We start from the raw sequence: 22,007 nt of genomic DNA on the forward strand, positions 1-22,007 counted from the left end.
CAGCTGCCCTCTTCTAACATGAATTCCAGAAATTAAGGGACCTGGAGAGGAAGCGTTAATGAGCCAGGAGAGGTATTGTACAATAGTCCCCCACCACCACCACCACCACCATTATTCATGACTTTACCTTCTCTCGTCTCGTTACCTGCAGTCAATCATGATCCAAAAATACTAAATTATCTGAGCCATTGACATCATCTGCTCCTGATATCTAATCATAGACATTGTCCTGCTCAATAACCCAAGATCACCCAAAGCAGACGATCCTCCTTTTGATGTCTCAGTAGAATGCTACACCTCAGTGACTGCATCATTCACCGCACTTCATGTCAGCACACAGGCAGTGTATCATCTCACATCATCACAAGAAGGGTGAGCACAGTACACAAAGATAACTTGGAAGACAGAGGAGAGACCACACTCACATAACTTGTAGTATAGTATGTTGTTATAATTGTTTTATTATTAGTAATTGTTGTTAATCCCTTCCTGTGCCTTTATCATATGTAGGTATAGGGGGAGAAACATAGTATATATAAGGTTTGGTACTATCTGTGGTTTCAGGCATCCACGGAGGGTCTTGGAACTTATCCCTATGGATAAGGGCAAGACTACTGTATTCATTTCATGGGGCTGCCACAGCAAAGTGCCACAGACTGGGGGGCTTTAATAACAGGAACTTATTGTCTCACAGTTCTGGAGGCCAGAAGTCTGAGATCAAGGTATTAGCAGGGTTGGTTCCTTCTGAGGACCATAGAGAGAATGGTCTCATGTCTGCTCTGGTTTGCTGCCAATCATTGGTGTTAACTTGGCGTGTAGATTGCATTCTCTCTCCGTCTTCACAGTGTCTTCCCTTTGTACCTGTCTATTTCTCTTCACACAGCATTCATGTGTGTATTAAAATACACATAACAAAAAAATGTACCATCTCAATCACTTTTAGGTATAGAGTTCAAGGGCATTAAGCACATTCACAATGTTTTGCAACCATTACTACCATCCATCCCCAGAACATTTTTATCATTCCAAACTGAACCTCTGTACCCACTAAACAATAACTTCAGATTCCCCTCCCCTTCTAGCCCCTGGCAACCACTATTCTGCTTTCTGTCTCTATGAATTTGACTCTTCTCAGTACCTCATAAGTGTAATCATACGGTGTTTGTTCTTTTGTGTCTGGCTTATTACGCTTAGCAAATGTCTTCAAAATTTACCCATGTTTGCATGGCACTCTTCTTATAAGGACACCATCATGTTGGATTAGGGGTTCACTCTACTCCAGTATGATCTTAATTTAACTAATTTTGTCTGCAATGACCTGGTTTTCTATTGCAATCACATTATGAGGTATTTGGGGTTAGGACTTCAACATATGAAGTTGGGGGGGACACAATTCAACCTGTAACAGATATGCACTAACCAAGACAGAGATAGGAGATACAGAAAAGGCAGCTCTGGTGGGCAGAGTGGAAGGTGTGGATGCGCGAGTCTTTGTTTTTTTGACCCCTAACCCTGTTGTACTCCTGGCAGGAATACTTCCCTGGCTCATTTCCACAGCCTGTCTGACTCATTGGACAGGAAGACAAGGGTGGGAATGGCTGGCTGCTGAGCCAGGGACCCTTCACCTCTAGCCAGGCCTAGCATGGCCTCCCAGGGAGCCCCTGCACACCAGCGATCCCCACTCTTTGTGTCCTGCCTGACTAACAGGTGGCCACTCAGCCCTCAGAGGAGGTCAACTGGGCCCCAATATCCCTTGACAATGCCCTTATCCAGGGCCCAGATGTTCTGGCCGATAGGCTTCCACTGCAAGTCACTCATCCATCCACACATATGAGCACCTGCTTCCCTTTCAACAAATAAAAAATTAACATCAACAGTGGGCCTGGGCTATAGGCCCTGGAGATGCAACAGCAAACAAAAGGAAGAGCCATTGCCCATCCCCATGAAATGTACATTCAAGTAGAAGGATATAAACACCAAAAAATCAACGTACACCATGTCAGGAGGTGATAAGGGTGATGGAGGGAGCAAGGCAGGGAAAGGAGCTCGGGGATACATTGGTTGGGCCGGGCTGTGTCATATGTAGTCAAGAAGCCATCAGTGAGGGTAGGTGTTTTCACTGGAGCAGAGGTCCCAAAGAAGGAAGGATCCTAGGGCAAGGGACCCAGGCTGAGAACAGCAGGTACCCAGGCCAGAGGGGGAGTGTACTTGTTGGTTTTAAGAAACATCCAAGAGTTCAGGTATGTGTGTTGGAGGAGTAGATGCAAGATACCTTATATGGTAGTGTTATCTGCAAGACAAGGTGACCTCAGTTCTTGTCTTCTTTTTTTAATTAATTTTAATTGTATTTTTTGCCTTAGCCCCTTTATACCCTCCCCACAATCCCCACACTGCTGTCCATGTCCATGAGTGCTTTTTTTCTTTTTGCTCAATCCCTCCGCCCCCTAACCTCCCCCACCATAGCTGTCATCCTGCTCTCTCTCTGTGAGTCTGTCTCTAATTTGTTTGTTAGCTCAGTTTGTTCATTAGATTCCACATATGAGAGAAATCATATGGTTTTGTCTCTCTGACAGGCTTATTTCACTTAGCATAACGTTCTCCAGGTCCATCCATACTCTCGCAAAAGGTATAATTTTCTTCCTTTTTACAGCAAGTAGTATTCTGTTATGTAAATGTCCCACAGTTATTTTATCCACTCATCTACTGATAGACACTTGGGCTGTATCCATATCTTGGTGATTGTATCTTGTCTTCTTGAGGAAAGATTTCAGTCAAGAGACAAAGTGCAGTAAAGCAAGCAGGAATTTATTGGCCGCAGCAATAACGCACTCAGGACAGAGAAAAAGGGCCTAGCATAGGAGGCCACAAGAGACCCCAGGCTGGGCTTCTGTCAGCTCACTGGGAAGTCAGACAAAAGGGGGCCTTAGAGCCAATTTCAGGGGGGTTAACCCAGGATGAGCTGCTACTGACTGCTGATGCCCCAGTTGTAAGTCTTGTGGGGTCCCCTAGAGATTAGGAAATGCATGCTTCTGGGGGAAGAACAGGGAGAAGGGAAAGGCATGGGCATGTTCCCCAGAGGGAATTATTTTGAGGGTTTTTATTTCTCTCTTGCAGGTGGCAGTCTTAGGGGATGTCTCACAGGAGGCTCTCAATAGAACATTCATCAACTTTCCGGGTGTGTCCTTTCAGGATCATGGTCTCCACTGATTGGCTGGCTCCAGGGCAGGGAGTCATTAGTCAGCGCAGCTAGTGCTGAGGTCGGCCATGGTGTCCTTTGTCTGATTTTGCTGCTTTTCTGGGCCTGGAGCTAAAATACAACTGAGACCTAGGTGTCATCTTTAGGGAGAAAAATTCAGGGGGTCTAAACTACATGACCAGCAATATGAAAGGTCAGGGTGTCCAAACCACATGCTAGAAGAAGAAAAGTCACCCTGGGGGGCAAGGTCCTTGTTGTCCCTATTTTGACCATTGCTAGGCACCTGGGCCTTCCTTCCCCCTACACCCACCCACCCTGCAGTGACCCGTTGTAATTGCTCTGCACGCTTATGTCTATCTAACTGCCTATTACAGTAGGCCCTAAGGAATCTGACTTTTACCCTGAGGAACTAGGGGTAAAAAAGGGAGGAGAACAAAATGTCCCATGCCTTCAAGGGACTTCTCATCTAGACTTAGAAGTGGAGCAGTGCCCAGAAGGAGCTATGCTGGCAGAGGAATTCATCCTAAAGGTGCTTAGAACCCAGCTGACCTCAAAAGAGATGAATGTACTGGCTCTGCCAGGCCTGGGGAAACACTGCATGCCTGGGTTTCTTTGTCAGTGTTGGCTTAAGACCCTTTGTTCCAAAAGGAGTTGTTTGTTCATCTTAAATTTAAATTGAGAGGGAAAATGTAGTAATCTCTTGGTTAACCACTTTGGCCTCGGATAAAAGGCTGATCCGGCCAAAGTCAACCCCATGTTGCAGAAGGCCGGATACAGAGTGTGGTGTGTGTGTGTGTGTGTGTGTGTGTGTGTGTGTGTGTGTGTGTCTGTGTGTGTGTGTCTGTGTGTGTGTGTGTGTTTTGTGGGTGCACAGGGAGTTGCATAAACAAACACATCCTCCCCAGTTGGCCTAGCAGGCCAAGAAGCCAATAAAGTCTCCTTCCCACCAACTTCCCTCGTCCTCTCCAGCTTTTGGTTTCCCTGGAACTGTTCCTCTCTGCTGGAGGGAAGGACAGTGGGTGGGTATGGGAGAGGGGAAGAGCAAGTATCCGCTTGTGAAAAAGGAATGAAAACACCTACGTCTCAGGATCATGGTGGGACCCTTTGGAGAGCATTTGTGGCAGAAACATGTATCCAAGCAAATGGGGTGACAGGGGTGACAAATGGGGAGATGTGGGCAGAGATCATGTAAATGTGATCTGAGCACATTTCCGTGGCTCAAAGGATTTGGGAAAGCAACTTACAGATCTGGACAAGTTCATGCTGAGAGGGTGCAGTGTGTCGAATGGAGCCAGGGCTAAAAATAAGTTGGTGTTTGTTTCTAGGCGTAACAAAAGCATTAGCATCTGTGGCTTTGTATGGCAGGGAGAGGAGAGTCCCAGACCACCACCAGACACAGTGAGGCCAGAGAAGCAGGGAGGGCGTGGCTGTGCCTTGGTCTTCAGCAGTGGGAGAGTATAGTACTTCCTCCAAAGAGGAGAGAACGTGCCCCAGCTAGGAAGCCAAAGTGGAGAGAAGGCTTGACGTTGGGCAGGAAAGGACTGAAGACTAAGACTGTCCTGCACTCCCAAAGTGGCAGAGAGAGGGTGGGGCATCTTCCAAGCCTCCTCCCCAATAAGCAGTTAAGGACCCCAGGACGTGTGGCCTGGAGCAGGAGGGAAAGGAAGCAGGATGTACTGAGTGATCACCTCGTATGGGATCTTTTCCACAGTGTCCCATGAGGACCCTGAAAGGGAGGTGTTTTTATTCCTTTTTTACAGGTTTTTGAAGACAGTGTTCAAAAAAGACTGACACCCAGCCATATAAGTAGCAGAGTAGGGACTGGACCCCATATCTCTGCCCTTCAAGTCTACAATCCTGCCACCCCTCACTCATCTAAAGGCAGATGGGCTGCTACTGGGAAGGGAAGGCTGACTCATTCCATGTGGCCCCAGAGGGCAGAACAAAGACAGGGTGAGCTGAGAAAGAACCATTCTAATAACCAGAACTGCCCAATAGTGGAGTGTCCAGCTTTAGGAGGGGGTGAACTCATGCAAAGGTAGCTGTTGGGGACATTGAGGGGGTCCTGGAGGTCCCCATCACTCTGAGAAGCTATGTAGGAGCAGCACAGGAGCCTGCCAGGGTCCAACTGTATCCTTGACATGTCCTTAGCACAGCAGGGAGGGAACCTCAACTTTGGAAAGACTGAGAGAGCAGCCCCTCAGAAGCTGCCTATTAACACATCAATCCCTCTCTCAGGTGGTATGCAATCCTAAATGCCCAGTGCAGAGACATGTGAACAAAGCCCCGGCCCTCACTCTGCTGACCCCTGACCAGGGAAGTGGGGCTTGCACATAATAGGAAGCAAGCTCGAAGCAGGGGGTGGGGGAGGCGGTGTTTTCTGGAGAAACAAGGGCTCCTGGAAGCTGCTGAGACCTGGAGAAGCCAGGGAAAGTTCCTTGTTATGATAATAATAATATTAATGGGATTATTATCAGCTGTCTTTTTTTTTTTTTTTTTTTTTTTTTTTTAGCATTCATTATGTGCCAGGAAGTATGATCAATGTTTTGTATGCATTATATGGTTTAATCCACGGATCAACCCTATAAGACAGGTGCTCTTATTAACTTTTTACAGACAAGGAGACAGGCTCAGAGAGGTAATGTAAATCTCCCAAAATTGCACAGCTAATATATGGCAGAACCAGGTCTCAAGCCCAGATCTGTCACACTGCAGACCCCATGTATAATTAAGAAACTAATGTTTCTGCAATCCTGCCCTGGTACAGAAGTATCTCCAAGATATACTGTGGTCAATTTCCATTGCTGCTGTAACAAATTACCACAAGCTTGAACAGACATATTTATTATATTACATTTCTGTAGGTCAGAGGTCTGACACATGAGTCTCACTGGGCTAAAATAAATGTGTCGGCAAGGCTGTCTTCCTTCTTGGAGACTCTGGGGCAATTGTGCTTCCTTGCCTTTTTCAGCTTCTAGAAGCTGTCCTCATTCGTTGGCTTCTGGTCCCTTCCTTCAGCTTCAAAACCAGCACTGTCTTGTCCCTCTGACCTTTTGTCACACGTCTCTCTCACCGCAGCCAGGTAACACTCTCTCATTTTAAGGGTCCACGTGATTGAGACAAGGTCTACCTGGATAATTCAGGACATTTTCCCCATCTTAAATCCTTAACCTTAATCACACCTGCAAAGTCCATTTTGCCACATTAAGTAACAAATTCACAACTTCCAGGGGGTAGGATGTGGACATTTGTAGGAGGAGGGGGAATTATTCTGCCCAGTGCATATAATAAAGGGGGAAAGCAAGTGCATCAGTAGCAAGGCACTGATAAAAGGAAAGGAGGGAGAAGTGAGTAATGATATACATTAGTATTTGCGTAAAAAAGGGTACAATATTGGTTATTAGAGAACCAGACGGATGGAACAAGGTTGGATGGAGATTTTTTATTGTTGTTATTGTTATAGAAGTGTTCACATGCACAAAAGTAGAGAAAATAGTATAGTGATCCCTTTACCTATCACCCAGCATCAACAATACCATCATTTTACCATGCTAATTGCTTACAAAACTTTTTTCAATAATTGGTCTATTTGAATCCAGACACAAAAAGGCTCACATACTTCACTTGCTTGATATGTCTCCTAAGTCTCCCTTTATCTGAAATAATTTCCAGGAGGGACACGTTCCCTCTCTATCTTTTAAATCCTTATTTTCAATCATATAAATGAATGATCTACATAAAAATTAAATTTAGAGGAAAATGCATGTAGAACCAGCCTTCTAAAGGGCCCCAAAGGGTGGTGGGTGAGGGAAAGCACCCCAAGCAGTGTGGACTCGGGGCAGAAAGGATGGTGGTGTTGGCGGAAGTCCACACCAAGTTCTAGGTCATAGACAGAGTTGGGGAGCCCAGGGGCTGGCACTCTCGGGGATTTCCTGGCCTGTGTGGCAGAGGTGGGTGAAAGGATGGTGAGGACATCAGTGACAATCTAGCCTGGAGCAACCTAAGGAAAGTCCCCAAAGCCAAGGATGATACAATTGTTCTAAATGTGCAAGGTGGTAAGAAACCACAGGAAACCCGCCACCCACCAAACTGAGCCAAATGTTACCCTAAAGCACACCCACACTGAACAAGAGAAAAAAGTGGGAACCGGTAAAACACAAGGACAGAGAGAGCCAATGACACCAAAGCCAGGAGACCCGAGTTCTGGTTCTAGCTCTGCCACCAGCAGCCTGCACTGTGCCGTGGAAGTCACATGTAGACACATTCCCTTGAGTAACCTTAGCTGGGAGAGGGGGGAGTGAGTACTGATATATGTCAGTGTTTACTTGGATTTGCATTAAGAAGGATATGTAAAAACCAAATGAAAGAACAATGAGATCCTGAGTACGGAAGGGGAAGTGGCGATTCTCCCCACTTAATATTGCTGACATCCAGGTCCTTAAACGCCACTCCTACCAAGTTCCCCACCTTAACACTGACCTTAAGGACAGTTTGCTGCAGGATGAATAAGAGTTGGCTGGGAACAGGAAAGTTACTGGAGACAAAAAGAATGACAGGGTCAAAGGTGGAGAGACAGGAACAAAGCTCAGTGAATTCAAAGAATTAAAAGGAATGCAAAGCAGGATCTTTGATTAGGTTCTGGAACAAAACAAGGACGTTAGTGGAAAAACGAGTGAAATCTGAAAACGATATGCAGTTTAGTCAATAGTACTGTACCAATGTTTTCCTTCTCTGAAACTCAGAAGGAAAACTCTGACTCCAAAAAACCTCCGCTGCCTTGCGGCATACCTCTTCAGGGGAAAGGCTAAGGGAGTAAACCCCGACAGAAAATCCGGAGCCGGAGTCCCTAAGGCGGTTTGACGTTGTAGTCAACACCGGCAACTCCTGCGGCGCACCTGAAGCCAAGCTGTATTGACTCCGTCTTTCCCTTGGACCCTTCAGCTGCGAAGAGAGGGGGGGTCTGCTGCATGGGCAACAGCAGACCCTCCATATCACCCTGCCCAGGCTCTGTAGCTTCAGCTTCACTGGAGAGGACACTCCAGCGTCATCGCAAGATGTCGATTCAACACGGGAGGAGACAGATACCGTGTCACTCCCGAGTCGGACTGCACAGCCATTCTCGGCGGTGCAGATAGACTCTTAAGAAGCTACACCATCGTCTCTCGAGACGGACGGCTGCCGACGACTGTACCAATGTTAACTTCTCTTTTGACGAATAAACCATGATTACGTAAGGTGTTAACATTAGGGGTAAGATGTACTATCTTTGCAACTTTTCTATAAAACTAAAATTATTCCAAAATAAAGAAGTTACTAAGAAAGAGAGAGGAGGAAAAGAAAAAGAAAAATAGTGCAAAATAGCTACAGCATTTAAGGATCAGAAGGGGGGAAATGGGTGACAGATACCAGCAGAGGCCAGATTACCAGGGGCCTCCTTCCTGTGCCATGCAATGGGGTCCAGACTTCATTTATCTGCAGGCAATATTCTCCCTCTCTCTGAACCCTTCCTATGAACCCTAAGACCTCCCTTATACCCCAAGCCTTTAAAAACTCTCAAAATGAAGGGCTCTGAGTTTGTAAGGTTACTGTGCAGGCCTCCCCTGGGCTTGTCAGGTTTAGTACGTGGCCCCTTTTTCATTCATAGTAGTTACACCCTGGGCATATAACTTTAGTAAAAGGTTTACCTTTGCCTTAAGCAAGCCCTGTCCATTCTTTCTGTCCACCTAAATTCACACACCTTTCGATAAGGGAACTCAAAAGTTAAAGATTTTAGTCTTAATTGATAGTCATCAGGGATTAATGCATGTGGAAGGCTGTTATTCCAGGAACTGGAATGCATGACCACATGACTCCAGGAGGTCAACAAGCAATTTAACCTTTGTGCCCCAGGTGGTCTGCACTCCAGGAGACGGTATCTGAGCCATTATGTTCCAGGGAGGGAACGCCCATAATGCAGATAAAGAATTGTTGATTGTTCCTTTTCCCATCTTGCAAGATGGCAGGTGAAAAAAACTGAGAGGCTGGTTACTAAGGAGAAGAAACCTGAACCCAAGAAGGCTGATGCTGGTGACAAGGTTAAGGAGTGTAACCTCAAGGCCAAGACCCCTAAGAAGGGGAAGCCCCACTGCAGCCGAAACCCTGTCTTAGTTAGAAGAATTGGCAGGTATTCCCGGTCAGCTCTGTATTCCCAGAAGGCAGGCCATGTACAAGAGGAAGTATTCACCAGCTAAATCCAGGATTGAAAAGAAAAACGAGAAAGTTCTTGCTACGGTCACAAAACCAGTTGGTGGCGACAAGAATGGTGGTACCCAAGTGGTTAATCTTTGCAAAATGCCTAGATACTATCCTACTGAAGATGAGCTTCAAAAGATGTTGAGCCATGGCAAGAAACCCCTCCGTGAACATGTGAGAAAACTGCAGACCAGCATGACTCCCCAGGCCACTCTGATCATCTTCACTGGGTGCCACAGAAGCATGAAGCAGTGAGCAGTAACTTGCCATTTGCGACTGGCCCTCTGGCCCTTAACTGAGTTCCTCTGCGTAGAATGCACCAGAAATTTGTCATCGCCACCTCCATCAAAATTGGTATCAGTGGTGTGAAAATCCCCAACCATCTCACTGATGCTTACTTCAAGAAGAAGAACCTGCGCAAGCCTAGACACTAGGGGGGGAGAATGAGAAATACAAGATTACAGAGCAGCGCAGGGTTGATCAGAAAGCCATGGACTCGCAAATTCTGCCAAAAACCAAAGCTGTTCTTCAGCTCCAGGACTACCTCTGCTCTGTGTTTGTTCTCACAAATGGGCTTTATCTTCACAAAATGAAGTTCTAAATTTCTTCTAAAAAACCTAATTAAATAACTGATCTGTTTTTGTTTTTAATGTTGATCAACAGATAAAGAAGTACTGGGAAAATCTTTGCCTGACTGCAACTCTTATCCAATTAACCTTTCTCTGAAACCTCTTACCTACCCTTTCTTCTCCTTATAAAAGGTTGGCTTGAAATGAGATGTTAACACAGTTTTTGAGGATACAAAACCTGCCATCTTCTCAGATTGCCAGCCATCTGAAAAAAAAGTGCCCATAAAGATTCAATCCTTGTTTCTACTTGATACAGAGAGATCTGATCAGATCACTGGGGAGGAGGGGGGAGGAGGAGGGAGGAGCCATAGGAGGAGGTTGCCCAAGGCAATGGTAAACAGCCTAGGATGGGATTGGCTGAGACCCTGAACACCTCCAGAACACACTGAATTATGGGCCAGAAGATTTAAAATAAAAGAAGGGCAGAGACTGGCTCTTGGGCTCTCTTCCTCTAGGATGCCTGGATGATTGTGCTGCAGCTGCCTGCATTTCCCAGCGGACAGTATTTTGGATGGGAAGGAACTTCAGGTGCAGCCTAGGATCGGGCTGGCCTGGCAGAGTGGCAGGGTTATTCTCCTTTGAGTGTTCTAGAGGGGACAGGCTATGAGACAGAAGCCTGCCATTCTTCCAAAATTGTGTAGCTTTTGTATGTTATGTTGTTTCGGTTTGTAAACTAATCCTATAGAAATAAGATAATTTAAAACTAACAGGGAGAATGATAGGAGAACTCAAGTATTAAAGAGTTTAGCCTTAAACTTAAGCTTAAGTGACTGATGCATGTGGAAAGCTGTTATTCCAAAACTGTGTAGCTTTTGAACAAAGACTCCTTTCCTTTATCACCAAGACTTTGCCTCTGGGTATTTTGCTTAGAGGGTGGCAGTGGGCAACAGGATCCCACTTGCTGTTTGGTAACATACTTATTGGCTCTGGTAGTGACAGGTAGCACAAATGCCGACTTTTCTGGTTTCACTTTGAAATAGCCACCCTCAAGAAAACACAATATTTTTAACCCTCCTGTAATCCAATCCCTGCATTGCTTTCCCCCCCTCCATGTAAACTTTACAGTCCCTCTTTAATTTCAAATGCATAAAAGAAGCTGCAAGCTATTATTCAAGGGAGGATGTACCTCAGTTCTGGTGTGGTCTTGCTTCCAGGTGTATCCTCTTTTTGACTCAAATAAACTTTTATAAAAATTCTCTACAGGTGTGGACAGTTCTCACATCTACAATATTAAATTACAACACCTCCCTGCCCCAGTATTCTAAAGAAAACAGATCCTAGAAAGCTGAGGTGGTGGGATACGAAGGATATAAACTGGAAATACCAAGTTGATGGGGGAACTCAAGACTTAAAAATGTTTAGATTTAGCCTATACTTAATAGGCTTAGTGATTAATGCATGTAGAAAACTTGTTCCTGGAACTGGAATGTATGACTAGACCTACCCTGACTTCAGGAGGCCCATGCAATTCAACCTTTGTGCCCCAGGAGGGCTGCAAGTGATCAAGATGGTATTTGAGCCACTGTGCCTCAGGGAGGGTACACCCACCAACCAGGATGCAGATAAAGAATCACTGGGATGCTAGGAAAATGACCAGACTGCAACTTTTATCTGACTAACCTTTCTTGAATTCCAAACCCCTTACTTACCCTTATAAAAAAGGTCAGCTTGAGATACAATGTTAAGATGGGTTTTAGGGTAAATAACCAGCTGTCTTTTCAGATAGCTAGCCATCTGAATAAAGCACCCATAAAGATTCAATCCTTGTCTCTACTTATTGGTTCTGGTAGTGACAGGCAGTATGAGCACCTCTTTTCCAGTTTCATATCCTGGCTACTCCTTCCAGAACAGTTTTGGGACTCTCTGGAAAGTCTGGGTATTTGGTGAGGAGTCCCGTTGGCTGCCTGAACTGGAGGGCTGTGGGATGTGAATTTGGAGACTCCTTAGTAGCTGCCAAGTGCACTAGAGGACTCCCCTTCTCTGACTCTCAGCACTCCCCATCACCATCACTTTCAAGTAAATCACTGCACTTTCTATTTCAGGAATACAGTCCCATGTTACAACTTAGATCAGTGGTCAGGAATTAAGGTGCCTTCTGGTTTGTGTGATATTACAGAGCTCTGCCTGGTAGAAGTGATGGGAGCTTCCATTCCAGGAAACAGCCCTTTAGGGAAAATTTTGGCTGATTGATCAACCTATGCTTATGAATCTATGACTAAAAATAAAATGATTTGTTATTGTAATACTACTTGGCTTTTGTATAGTCTGGATTCAGGAGAGCACTGGCCACTTAACAGGTCTTTAAATTACTATACTATACTGCAATTAGAGTTATTTTGTCAAAGATCAGGGAAATGGAATAAAATACTTTATGTATGGGCTTTTATGACTTTATAGAATAAAGATGCAGGATTAAAAGGAAGTAGATTAATGGTTCAGAGAAAATGGAATTTGCCTGTGGCAGGTAGCAGAAGCTCAGAAGAGAGAGATCAGGAAGATCGGGATATTATGGCTCTGTGAGCATGGTCAGGATTCCCATGGTCCCTCCAGTCCTGGGGGAACTTCTCCCTTACTCAAAGAAGGTGAGCCTGAACTGGTCTCTCCATCCTGAACCCATCAAGGAACCAAATTCAGGGGAGGAAAAGCCCATACAGGGGCAGAGCAATACCCTTTGCAAAGACTTCCAGTGGCAGTAGGGCCAGAGGTCCAGCCCACTCTACATTATTGGGCACATACCTCATTCTCTACATTGGATCTGTTAAACTTGAAAAATTCAACCCCTTCTTATAGGGATGACCCTACTAAAATGACTGTCTTAGTTACATCAATTTTTGCCACCCACCATCCCAGCTGGGCAGACAAACAAGACTTTCTGAATATGTTGCTGATGGGGGATGAGCAGAGGGTGGTATTGGATAAAACAAATGAAGTGGCTCAGAGATTACACCAAGAAAACCTAGATGGGACTATCACCCTACCAAGGCAATACCTTTAACCAAGCCCAGATGGGATCCTAAAGAGAAGGGCCTTCCTCTCTTAGAGCATTATAAGAGGTGCATCCTTGAGGGACTGAAGAAAGGAGTCCCTAAGCAGAAAAGTCTGAATATAGTACAGGCAGTATAACAAAAGCCCGCAGAGGGCCCCTCTGAGTTTCTTGAAAGAACCTACCAGGCATATAGAAAATATATTGATTTGGATCCACAAGCCCCTGAAAATATTAGAATGGTGAATATGATCTTCATCGTTCAATGTGCACCTGACATCAGAAAGAAACTTCAGAAGTTAGAAGGAAGAATGGGCATGAATCCTTCCCAGTTAGGAGACATTGCCTTCAAGGTTTATAATAACAGAGAACAGAAAAATGTTCAAGCAGCCACTATCTTTTTGGAACGGACCTCAGGGCAATTCCATCAGTGGGCATGAGGCACCCAACCCTGGTCTAAATTGCTTGCCACTGACCAATGCAGTATTGCAAAGGAAAGGGGTACTGGAAATATGAGTGCCCCAGGTGAGGGAAAAGGAAATCAGAGTCTGAGAAGTTCAGAGTTATGCTGGGAAAAGAAAATTACTCTGACGATGAATGACAGGGCTCAGATGTCCTGTCATTACAACAACCTATTAAAGTTACCGCCTAGGAACCTTGGGTAAAAGTAACAGTGGAGGGATAAATTGTAGACTTTTTTATTGATAACAGAGCAACATATTCTTTGGTCAATAGACCTCTGAGTCCTCATGGCAGGCTGTAACTATAACTGGAATTTCTGGAAGCCCTGAAAGTCAATTTTTCTTAAAGCTATTAGAATGTGCTGTGGGAAATACAGTTTTAATTCATAAATACTTATATATTCCTGAGTGTCCAATTCCTCTATAGGAAGGGACCTACTGTCCGAACTTTGTGTTCAGATCACATTCTCGCCAGAAGAACTACAGGCCACTACAGGCCCCTCCAGAGAATGCCTGGTAGTTCCTTATAAAACCATGAGAAGAAGAAGAAAACCAACCCTGGCCAGAAGAAATTGAGAATCAGGTAAACCTCATTGTGTGGGCTGTCAGAAAGCCAGGAAGGGCTAAGCAAGCCTCCTCTGTTAAAGCTGACTTTACACCAGTGATGAGGACTCCCAATAAGAGGCAGTATCCCTTGTGGGAAGAGACCCTAGAGGGAATACACTCAATAATTTAGAAGTTTCAGGAATATAGACTTATTTGGCCCAGGTGCTCTCCATACAGTACACCTATATTGCCTGTTAAGAAACCTCACTCAAATGAGTATTGGTTTGTACATGATTTAAGGGCCATAAATGACATTGTACAGGACATTCAGCCCACTGCCCCAAATCCTTATACTCTGGTGAACATTATATCTAGGGACAGCCTGTGGTATTCAGTATTGAACTTAAAAGATGCCTTCTTTTGCATTCCAGTTGATCAAAACTCTCAACCATTGTTTGCTTTTGGATGGCAAGACCCAGAATCTCAAGTCAACGCTCAGTACTGCTGGACACTCTTACCATGAGGTTTCAAGAACTCCACATGATTTAGGGGAGACCCTGAGCCAGGACTTAAAGGACCTAAAACTAGAAAGAGGAACTCTGTTACAATATGTAGATGACCTCTTAATTACCAGGACATCATTTCAGCAATGTTTAACTGATACCATAGCTATCTTGAACAATTTGGCATTTTGTGGCTATAAAATGTCAGCACAGAAAACCCAGATTTTCAAATAAGCAGTAAGGTTTCTTGAGTTCCTGCCTGAACCTGGCAAAAGGAGTCTTATTGGAAACAAAAGGAACCATGATTCAAATGAGAGTTCCCAATATCAGGAAACAGTTAAGAGGATTCCAAGGAATGGTGGGCTACTGTCACACTTGGATTCCAAACTTTGGTCTCATTGCTAAACCATTGTGTGAAGCTCTGAAAGAATCAGAATATAGCCCTTCAGAATGGACTAAGGAGGGCACTCAGGCTTTTGAGTCCCTGGAGGTGCACCTGGCTTATGCACCAGCCTTAGGGCTTCCAATCCTACTAAAGCCCTTTCAATTATATGTTCATGAAAGGCAGGACATCGCCCTAGGCATTCTCACCTAAATGCTTAGTGACATTCCGCAGCCTATCCCATACTTGTCAAAGAAACTAGATTATACTGTCCAGGGGTGGCCAGCCTGCTTGAGAGCTGAGCAGCCACCTGCAAGATTTTACAGGAAGCTGAAAAGTTTTCCTTGGGACAGTCTATCATCATTTATGCACCCCACTGAGTGTTGAACCTGCTAGAGCAAAAAAGAAATTTGTGGCTCACTGCTGGAAAAATGGGCAGGTACCCAAACAATTCTTCTTGTCAATCCCAACGTCTCCCTCAAAACTGTAAGTAAATTAAATCCTGCCTCCCTTCTCCCAGAGCCTGACTCAGCCATGCTAATGCATGACTATGCTGAAATAATTGATGAAATTTATTCTAGCAAATTGATTTATAGGGCCATCCTCTAGAAGAGGCAGACTGGACTCTATATGCAGATGGAAGCAGTTACATGGACAAAGGAAACAGAAAAGCTGAATATACAGTTGTGACTCTTGAAGGAGTAGTAAAGGCCAAGGTCTTACCACTGGGAACCTCTGCTTAGAAAGCTGAACTGATTGCATTGATGAGGGCAGTGGAATTGTCACACAAGAAGAGAGTGAATGATTATACTGACTCGAGGTAAGCTTTCCTGATTTTGCATGCAAATGGTTGGATCTGGAAGGAAAAAGGACTATAACCTCTAATAAAAAAGAAACTAAACATATAGCAGAAATTTCAAAATTATTAGAAGCTGTCCAGGTACCTTTACAGGCGACAGTTATGCACTGACCTGGGCATCAGAAAGAGGACACTGAAGTGGCTACAAGAAACAATATGGCCAATCAAGAAGCAAAAGAGGCTGCTAAAGGAACATTTATAATGCCTTTTAGTACCTGTTCTAGACTTGTCATAAATTCACTCCTGAATATTTGACTACAGACTTAGAGAAAACTAAGAGCTGGGGTTTTGATGAAGAAGGTCCCAATAGCAAATGGAGAAAGAATAAGAAGGGAGTTATACCACTTCCTGAACATTTAGTAGAGCCAGTCATGAAGCATTTGCATGAGGCCATTCACTATGGAAGGGATACATTAACCACCTGTATTAAACCATGACTCACAGGTCCTAGAATTCCTAAAGCCATATGAAAAGTAATAGTTAGATGTATTGTCTGCCAGAAGAACAACCCTAAGACAAATCCCCATCAAAAGAAAGACAGGAAACAATGCCAATAACAGTGCCCATTTGAGAACTGGTGAATGGACTTTACCCAGATGCTAAGGGTCCAAGAGTGGAAATATTTGTTAGTCTTTGTTGACACGTTTCCAGGATGGGTAGAAGCCTATCCTACTAGAACTAAGAAACCCTCAGAGTAGTGAAAGCCCTACTGAAGGAAATAATTCCTTGCAGCATCCAGAGCAATAATGAACCTGCCTTTTTTTTTCTTTTTTTTTTTTTCAGAAATTACACAGAAAGTTAGTACATTTTTAGGAATCAAGTGGAGACTCTACACGGCAAGCAGCCCTCAGGCTTCTGGGAAGGTAAAGAAGATGGATCACACCTTGAAGAAAAATATACCCAAACTGTGTCAAGAAACTTTTCTCCATTGGGATCGCGTTTTACCCCTGCTCAGGATAAAGATGGCTCCTTAAAGTGGGATTCAATTGAGTCCTTATGAAACAGTGTACAGGTAACCATTTCAGGCTATGATTGGGGTGGGAGACATGTATATAGATCAAGAAGTGAGGGTAAAGAACTATGTACAACATTAAAGTCATACCTTAGCTATAATTAATGACCTTCCTTGTACTAGAGGTCTCTCCCCAACCGGTTTGCTACAGCCCTTTGAACATGGAGATAAAGTGCTACTCAAGACCTGGAAGACAAGATCCCTAAAAAGTTAACTAGAAGAAAGGTGGACTGGACCCTGGGCTATAGTTCTCACCACCCAAACCGTGGTGAAACTGGCAGGAATAAAACCTTGGATTCATCACACCAGAAAGCACCAGAAGAACAATGGATCACCTAACCAGCAAGAAGACCTGAAAGTCATCTTTCAGAAACAATGATTTATATTTTTTTTCACTACTCTTTGTTTAACCCCATGTTATGACGTACTTATTCCTTTCAAACAAGATAAAAATATTTGGGTATATTTAGCAGAAAATGCTCTAAATTTCTCTGACTTTTGTCTTACAGATGGAACCTATGTCAACCAAACTTTCATTTCACGTCTTGTGGGTGTCTGCATGCCCCTAGAAAGCCTTTGAAATTAGATTGTTTTAGCATATCAATAAGGGCATAACCTACTTTGATATTTATAACTGGGAACCTTTCATAAGTCTAAAGGACAGGGAAATGTTTTCCTTAAAAGTCACTGATGTAGCCCTGACTGCTGTGGCTCAGTTGGTTGGTCATCATTCCATAAAGCGAAAGGTCATCAGTTCAATTCCCAGTCAAGGGACATGCCTGGGTTGTGGGTTCAGTCTCCAGATGGGGTGCTTATGAGACAACTGTTTGATGTCTTCTCACATTGATGTTTCTCTCCCTCTCTTTCTTCCTCCCTTCCCCTCTCTCTAAAAATAAATAAATAAAAACTTTTTTTTTAAACAGATAAATGGTAAGAGTAATGAGTGCTCAATGAGAGAGCTGAAAGAGGGGCACATGGACAGAGGAGTAGAGTCTGAGGAAGACCCACTCCTTGCAGTTTTCCCACACATGTCTGCAGAGGGCCAGTTTCAGACCAGCAAGAGACTGGGTGCTATGGAGAACTCAGAAATGAACCAAATGCAAGTGTACCATAGAGGACCTCACCACCAAATTGTGCACACACAAAAGAACATGATGGAGGTCAGTGAATCACACATGATAGAGTCAAGGTAATCCATGGAGGAAAACACTGAAGAAAGGCTTCACAAAGTGGTGGCATTTGAACTCAGTAAAAGGAGCAGTAAAGAAATTTCTAGCCCTGACCAATATGGCTCAGTTGACTGGGCGTCCCACAAAGTGAAAGGACCCTGGTTTGATCCCTGGTCAGGTACATGTCTAGGTTGCGGGTTCAGTCCCTGGTTGGAGAGCATATGAGAGGCAACTGATCAATGTTTCTCTCTCACATAGATGTTTCTCTTCTCTCTCTCCCTTTCCTTCTCTCTATAAATAAATAAATATAAACAAACAAATAAATAAAATAAGTTTCTAGAAATAAACGGAGTGAACCAAGGGAGTGTACCAGAAACTTTGAGGGAGAAGTGTCTGAAAAGGGATGGTCAGCAGAGTCAAATGCTATAGCAGCATCAAGGAAAAAACAAGCCTCCAAATGGCCCTGGTGTGGTGGGTGGGAGGACCTTGGTGGCTTGTGGTGGCTGGGAGCGCCTTGGTGGCCTGCGGTGGCTGGGAGGGCCTGCCTGTTGCCTCCCACAGCTGCAGGGATGAGCAATTCCATGGATATGGAGGTAAGGGGTCTTAGCTCACCCGTCCCCTGCATGTTCAAATATTACCACCAGAGGGCGCACAAGAGCAAAAGTGGAAGGACCCTCATCCTGAACCACGGTTTTTTCCAGAAACAGGATGCCCCGAGGAAAGGGAGGGAAAGTTTTCCCACTCCAGCACCACAAAGCCTGGAAGGCCTCATGCCTCCATGTGATCTCTGACTCAGGGGCTTACCCAGATTTTCCCCTTCCAGCTAAGGCAAAGCATATTTTTTCCATCTCTCCTTTTCCTGGTTGACTGTAAAACTAAACAGCCTGTAACAAACACAATTTGGTCCTGAGGTTTATTGCACTGGAGAATGTCAGAATGGAAGGGACATCTAATTCAAAACGCTCATGGTTCAGGTGAGGAGACTGAGGCCCAGGGAGAGCAAGTGACTTGTCCAAAATAAACAAAGAGTCCAACCAAGAACAGGACTCAGATCTCCTCACTCACTCTATAAGGACTCTTTCGAATGTATGTAATTTGTTAACTATAGCCACCCCCACGATTGTTTCTTGAGTGTAAGTAATAACAATAATAGCAACAGTAGCCAACATTCTTTGAGCATTTCTGGGGCAGGCACTGTAGTAAGCCCTGATGTTGATTTCCTTGTTCCATACTCACAATTACCCTAAGAAGTAGTTCCTATTATAAGCTTAAACATTTACTAAATTCCTCCCAACTGTGCCTGTTAATGGAGGGGCCAGGGAAGTAGAATATAAAAAGATAAAATATTTTCTTTCCTTAGACCTGTTCTCCCAAGATGGGTGAACTCTGACTGTTCAGTACAATGGAACATTGTCTGCTTTTCTACCTCTTACAGTGCCTCACATACTTTTGTGCCCCAGCCATCCTCAGTGGCACAACACTTCCTCTGCTTGGCTGCTCTTGACACTAGGCAACATTTAAGGGACACTGTTTTCTCTGCTCCTTCCTCCTTCTCCTTTGTTCCCAGTCTTACCCACTATTGGTAGTTTCCAGGCACAGCCAGCTGCCTGTGGCTTCATGCTCTGTGCCTTCACACAAGTTCCTTCTGCCTTAAACTCCCTGCTGGGTTTATGTGCAGACTTGCTCTCCAAAGTCTGTTGCTGGAGTGTCCCCTGCACTGGGACACCTCTCTTCTGACTCAGGCAGAGTTGGGGACACACCCTGCGCCTCTACATGTTCCTAGGCCACATCTTCCTATCCCCACCCCGATTATCCACCCCCAGCAAAGATGCCATGGGCTTGTACTCACCCACCCTATAACTGAGAGTCTTACAGGGGAGATAGAGGTCATTTCATCTCGGCATACGGTACAATACATGAAACATGGCAGGCACTCAAGAAACGGCTGAAGAAGCATAAATGAACAGAGTTCTCCATAATCTGCTTCCTGCTGCTCTAACTCTGATGCCCCTTGTCCTCTCTTCTGGTTTTGCTGCACTCTCTCTAGTCCCATCCCATTGCCCCACTTTAGTTCACTTCTCTTTGTTTCTCACCTGAACCATTCAACAGCCTCCTAACTGATCTCCACTCCGTCTTCAGCTCCCCTTTTATCTCCTGCTCCTTCTCTCACATCACCAGATTGCAGGTCCCCAGGTGCAACACCTCGACATTCACCCTAATTCACCAAAGCCCTGAGCCAGGGCCTGGACATACAACCAATGGTCCTGACCCTCAAGGGGACAACTGCCTTCCCCTCCTGACCTCCTTCAATTCAACTAAAGGCAGGGATTGAACTAAATCACACAGCTCTTAAACCTTTCAGTGGCCCCTCACCTCAAAATGCAAAGTCTAGGACCAGGAGACTCCTCTGCACCCTACCCCACCTTCACCTTCCCATACACCTCCCCACACTGTGAGCTCCAGCCCAGACCCCCAGGCAGCCCCAGTGCCAGGCTTTACCCAAGATTCTCTGGGTCTGCAACAACTTTCACTGTGGTACTGCAGCACCGCTTCCATGTCCAGGTCAGAGGCCCCCTCTTTTAGCTCCTTTAGCCCCCCACCCCCAAGCTCACTTTCTCTCCCCCCCCCCCCTTTCTCTCTCAGCACTCTGATCCCCTCATCCAGCCGTCCAGCTGCCTGAATCCCTGCTCTAGTGGGCCAAGAGCACCTGGAGGGGAAAAACAGGAGCAGATCCTTCCTGCTCCTAATAACAGGCTCCCATGAGTAGATAGCGAAAAGTGTTTTTGAATGAATAAATCAATGACACTAATCTAACAATGAAAATAAACAGCTAAATAAGAGCTATGAAGTGCTAGAAAAATAAGGAAAAACAAAACAGAAAAAGAGCTACAACGTGCTAACACTGTTTCTGGTGGGTGAAATTTTGAGTTAAGATACTCGTTGCTTGTTGGTATTTTCTGATGGTTCTGTAATGAGTAGGTTTTGCTTTTGTAACAAAAATGAACACTTAAGAAAACCATTTTGAAAAAAAATACAGAAGGGGTTTTGGGACTTCAAAAGAAGGGGGAATCTCATCGCTGGTGAGAGACTGGAAAGAAATGTTTAAGAAGCCACAGAATTTTTACAAGTGAAGAGAGGAGGGACCTCCAGCCCCAAAGCACAGGCAGAACTGGGCGAAAGTGTAGTGTTCCAGGTAGGGCAGAGTGTTCCTTACGGCTGCAAGATGAGGAATTTCGACTTAGGTCATTGAATGTGGGGAGTCAGAAGGCTTTTGAGCAGGGAAGCATGCTCAGAAGTCGGCATCCGGAGCGTTGAAGAGGTAGCGCTGAGCCAAATCCAAAGGGCAAGAGAGAGGGTGACGTGGAGGAGAGGCAACATCAGAAGCCCAGCTACAAATTCTCTCTACCACTCTTGGGGCATCTAAACCGCAAGTCCAGGAGGCGCTCCCTGACTGCCCAATCCTCTGCCATAGTACTACTCGGTGATGGGCATTTGAGAATTACTTGCATAAACCACCGGCCTATCTTCCCACCTGGACTACAAGTTTCGAATTCCTCCTACTCCACGTGAGGTGCACGTGAGGTGCTAAATACGAGTGTGCTCAGTGAGTGAAGGTTTGCAAGGAGCCGACGCAGAGAAAAATAAAGCCCGGCAGCGTCCCTTCCAATCGAGGCCAAAACAAGGAGTGCCCTGGTTGCGCGGTCAGCCGGCTTAGGTCTCCCCAAATAGAGGGCTCGCGCGGAAGAGGAGAGGTGAGGCTTCTTTTTCACGCTCAGGTAAAAGCAGCAGGGGGTAGCGCTCTGCAAAGACCCCTGGGTGGTTGGGAGGAAAGAGAGAAGATCGAGGGGAAGGAGAGAAAGGCCTGTTCCGTGGGAGTTGGGGCGTGGAGGGGAGCGGGCGGAGCCGGAGACAATGGGGAAAGAGGGAAGGGCGGGGCTGGAGAAACCTGGGCTGGGGCGGGGGCGGGGCAGGTGGGGCTCCTGCCCGGGCCGGGGGCGGGGTCCACAGCACATGCGCACCGCAGCCCGCCGCTCGC

General features: G+C 45.3%; 1 pseudogene; it reads left to right on the forward strand.

Moving 5' to 3' along the window:
• Positions 1-9,526: 9,526 nt before the first annotated feature.
• Positions 9,527-10,028, forward strand: LOC150011247 (large ribosomal subunit protein eL6 pseudogene; annotated as a pseudogene).
• The last annotated feature ends 11,979 nt before the right edge of the window (positions 10,029-22,007 follow it).

The sequence above is a fragment of the Furipterus horrens genome, unplaced genomic scaffold, assembly GCF_987537825.1.
Source record: "Furipterus horrens unplaced genomic scaffold, mFurHor1.1.pri manual_scaffold_4, whole genome shotgun sequence".
NCBI classification, from domain to species: Eukaryota; Metazoa; Chordata; class Mammalia; order Chiroptera; family Furipteridae; genus Furipterus; species Furipterus horrens.